Consider the following 4,658-nt stretch of genomic DNA (forward strand, 5'->3'; position numbering starts at 1 on the left):
GAGGGGGAGGGGGTTAAGGAGAAAGATAAAAGCTAGGGACTAAGCTACATCCAGACGGGACAACATAATTCCCCAGTCGATCAGAATTTGTTTCCGGGTCTCATTAGCACGTCTGTTTGACCAAAGGAAGATTTCTTGAGCAGCACGACGGAGAACAGTTCCCAAGGATTCGACCTCATTTCGGAAAATTTTGGTGTTTCTTCTTTTTCAGATACTCCAGAGGATAGCCAAGATGACAGTGTTGCGGGCCTTGCAAGTAAGCTGTGGATTTTGCAGGTCGTGTATAGTCTCGCAATCAGCAGGAGCAATGTTGAGGGAGTCGACGACCGTCCAGACCTCAGAGGCCGTTGGGCAGTGTAGCAGCAGGTGGGAAGTTGATTCTGTTTCCGAGCAGAATGGGCAGGAGTCGGAGTCTGACAAGCTTCTTTGGAATCGGCGCTCGTTGGTGAACAATCGCCCTTTGTGTGCGAGCCAGAGAAACAACCTGCATCGGTTAGTCGCATAGTTCTTCCCCCAGATGAAGTCGTCTGTGAACAGATCCTCTGGCCGAGAGGCAAAAGCCGCTTCATATGCATATGCAACAGTGAGGGGTTTATCATTAATCCTGCATATACGTGAATCTGGCACCTGCGACATTAAGATAACAGTGGCTAATAGGGATCGCAAGGATTGAAGTTCGGAGTTAGCAGCGTTGGATAAACGTGGCTGTAGTGAAAGGCGCATGTCCACATCGGCTAGCACGAACGCAACTGAGACATTCGGTTTGGTGGTGTGGGAGAAGAGATTTGGATAGTGGGAAGCTAGAGGAACGACGCTGATCCAGAGGTCCAGCCAGAAGGCGGTAGAGATACCGTTGCCAATTTTGACCCGGGTGATGGAGCGAAAAAAGGAAAGGCCGGAAGATAGATCTTTCCAGACGTTCGTGTGCAACCTATGGGAGTCCCCAATGTAGTGCCCACCAGCCCATCCGTAGGTGTTAGCAAGCCACGTCTCCCAGGAGGCGTTGCCTGGGCAGTGGATTTTACTTAGCGATTTGAGGAGGAGGCAAATATTGTGGGTGCGTAGGCAACGAAAACCGAGACCCCCCTTGCGAATCGGTGCACAAACCTCATCCCAAGCAACCTTACACTGTCCCCCATTGACAGTGCCGTCACCGGCCCAGAAGAAAGCGCGACAACGTTTGTTGATCTCTAGAGTAGTGCCAGCAGGAAGAAGCATAGCGCTCATGGCGTAGGTGGGGAGGGCACGAATAACGGACTTGACGAGGACCGCCCTACCGGCTGAAGAGAGGTGTCCTCACCACCCGGTCAACCGCTTGTCTACCTTGGCAATCATAGGGTGGAAATCTAGCAGTCGTAATTTATGCGTGGATAAAGGGAGGCCGATGTAATTTTGAGGGAAAGAAGCAACTATGCAACCTAGAGAGGATGCCATAAGCGTAGCAGAGTGAGGGTCTACGTGGATCGGAGCGAACGTGCTTTTCTCAAAGTTGATCGTAAGCCCAGTAGCCAATGAGAAGTTATGTAAAATAAGTTTAAGGTGGGCTAGATGGTCGGGGTCGGCCTTGATGATAATGAGAGTGTCATTGGCATATTGAAGCACCGGGCAGGGGGAGTTTGTGGTAATTGGATGTTGCAGAAGGCCTTGGTTGGAGGCATGAAGAATCATACGTTGTAGGATGTCGACAACAATAATAAATAGGTATGGGGAGATTGAATCGCCTTGCCTAAGGCCATTTTTGCATTGGTTCCAATTCCCGGGGACACCGTTGAGCAGGATGGCTGATTGACTGGAGTTATTTAACATCATAATCCAACGTATCCAAGTATCTGGGAAACCTTTCGCCTTGAGAATCTTGCACAGACATTCCCAGGAGACTGAGTCGAAGGCTTTCTTAAAGTCTAATTTTAGAACTAAAGCCGGGCAATTCCGCTTGTGGCAAGCTTGGACAATATCCGCGGCAAGGACGAAGTTTTCCGCAATGTTACGTCCTTTAATGAACCCAGATTGGTTAGGGTGGACGAGGTCCGGAATAAGCGGTTGAACACGATTAGTTAGGCATTTGGAGTAGAGTTTTACGGAGCAGTTCTGAAGCGAGATCGGCCTGAGGTGATCTGGTTCGGAAGTTGCTAGTTTTTTAGGAATGAGAACGATAAAGGACTTGTTAATGCGTGTAAGGTCGGTGGTGCAAGAGTGAAAAGAAGATAAAAGATGCATCAGATCGTTTTTAACAAGATCCCAGTTTGCTCTGTAAAAAGCCGGCCCAAAGCCGTCTGGGCCTGGACTTGCATTGTCGTTCATGGAGAGGAAAGCCTTCTTGAGCTCATCTATGGTGAAAGGCACACATAGAGCGTTGGACTGAGACGAATTGAGACGAGACGTTGAAACCAACTCATCAAGGTTGGGGGGCATGTGACAGGCGGTTGGAGAGCCGATGATTTTTTTTGAAGTACTCACGTAGAGCCTGATGCTTGCCTGAGTGAGAGGAAACATCGGAGCCGTTTACGGTGATGGCCTTTATCTGCTTTTTACGCATACGAATGGTGGCGCAAAGGTGGAAATACTCAGAGTTCTCATCTCCGAGGGAACAGTCCTTAATTTTGGCACGTTGACGCCAGTAAAGCGCGGAGAGAGCATTGTGTCGATGTAGCGAGAGAGCCACCTGGGTGCGCAAGGAGTGTTCGAGGGTGGACAAAGTACGCGATTCTTCTATCTTGTCAAGGAAGGTGATGACAGTTTTACAGTTTTTGATGATCACCAGAGGAGACCTAGCCTTCCTAGCCCAAGTCTTGGCTGCGGCCCGCATCCGTTTTAGTTTTAGGCATAGAGAGGCTAAGTTCTGAGAGGGAGGAACACTGTTCCAATTTTGCGTGATAAGATTTTTGAAAGGCTGTAAACGCAGGAGACCATTGTTGAAGCGAAAGATGGATGGTTTAGGAATTTTGGAGGATGCAGAGAGGACTAATGGAACATGGTCTGACGTCGTACGGCAAGAGGATGTGAGAGAAGAGTCTGGTAGAAGAAAGCTCCGGTCGGTGTTAACGAAAGCCCTATCGAAACGAACGAGGATAGGAGGGGTCTGCTGATTGGACCAGGTATATAACTTGTCGAGCAGGGGAAGCTCCTGAAGCTTAATTTGATTAAGCACGGAGGAGAAGAAATTAGCATCAGAGTGGTCAAAGTTATCATTCGATCGTTCTGAAGGTCTGATAGTGAAGTTAAAGTCGCCAATAAGCGCCAAGGGCCGGAGACAGATTGGCCTAGCTGAAGTAGTTCATTGGCAAAGGCTTGCTTGTCTGAGGTAGCACACGGGCCATAAATATTCGAGATTGAGAAGGTATCGTTATTAGCCTTGGCCGCGAAGTGTAACATTAAGGAGAACGTTAGTGAAGTAACAGAAGAGACCGAGAAGTCCTGATCGTTCCAAGCAATAAGGATCCCGCCGGCAGATCCAATTGAGGGAAGAAAGTGAAAGGAGCGCAGATTAGGGGGAAGAAAGGAGCTAGCCTTAAAAAAGGAAATGTCGTCGAGTATGGTTTCCTGGAGACAAATGAAGGAGGCATCGAGGCCGGAAAGAGCAGATTTAATGTCATTGCATTTTTTGTTTCTTCCTAGACCACGAACGTTCCAAGAGATTATCCGGGTTTTAAGATTCATAAAAACTGGGCGGACACCAAAGTTGAAAGGATACAAGGCCGGACTGGGCGAACTTGAAGCAACTGAATTTAAAACAAAGAAGGCCTAAGGCCGAGAGATAGCTAGCACAAGTGCACAGGTGCGACGAAGCGAAAAGCAAATCACCGCCGCGGCCTAGCTCAGAAGAGCCTAACCCTAAGGCCGAAGCACTACTAGGAACGATACAACCCGTCACAGGCCGACGGTAGGGGGCAACGATGGGACACGCATCACGGGAGAAGATGCACAACATTAAGCAGATGGTTCTCCGTCAGAGAGGGTTGAGATGGGCACGTCGCAGGCGGCAGCGAGTTCGGGGACGTCGCGGCGAGGGAGCGGCGAGGTCACTTCGCTTGCCATGTCGATGAGCTTCGAGGGGATCAGCGCCTTCCCACCTTCGGAGAGCTTTCCTTCCTTAAGAGTGCGGGCCCGTTGAGAGGCCTTTTGAAGGATGGAGACGTAGGTCGGAGGCTCGATGCCGGCGAGGCGTGCACTCCGGCGGCGGGCTGGGGGAGACGCCGGAGTGACATGCTGCATGGCATCCGAAGCTGGATCCTCAGCGATCTCATGCACCAGCGGCGTAGCTGGCCAGGAGAGGTCGATGCCGTCAAGGCCACCAAGAGGGGCGTCGGGCGGTGGAGCGGGCAGTGCCTAGGAGTCACGGTAGACGACGTCGACGGAGGTGACCAACGATTTGGAAGGACCGACCGTGGCAATCTTGGAGAGATGACCGATGGAGGCAGTGGTGAAGTTGGCGGCGAGAATGCCGGGCGCCGCACGGAGAGTCCGCATGGGGATGCGGTAAAAGCCGCGATCACCAAAGGCGCTGATCACAACGATGTCGAAGAAGCCTGGGCGCATGTAGATGGGGATGTTGGCTGGCTTCTCGAGAAGAGGCTTGGCCTTGACAGCGGGCGCCGGGGAGGCCCACATCGTGCGTCCGCCGGGAAGCTCCGCGACCCGCCCCCCGTCATCGTTCGAGG

This window comes from Triticum dicoccoides, chromosome 7A (genome assembly GCF_002162155.2).
Source record: "Triticum dicoccoides isolate Atlit2015 ecotype Zavitan chromosome 7A, WEW_v2.0, whole genome shotgun sequence".
Classification (NCBI taxonomy): Eukaryota; Viridiplantae; Streptophyta; class Magnoliopsida; order Poales; family Poaceae; genus Triticum; species Triticum dicoccoides.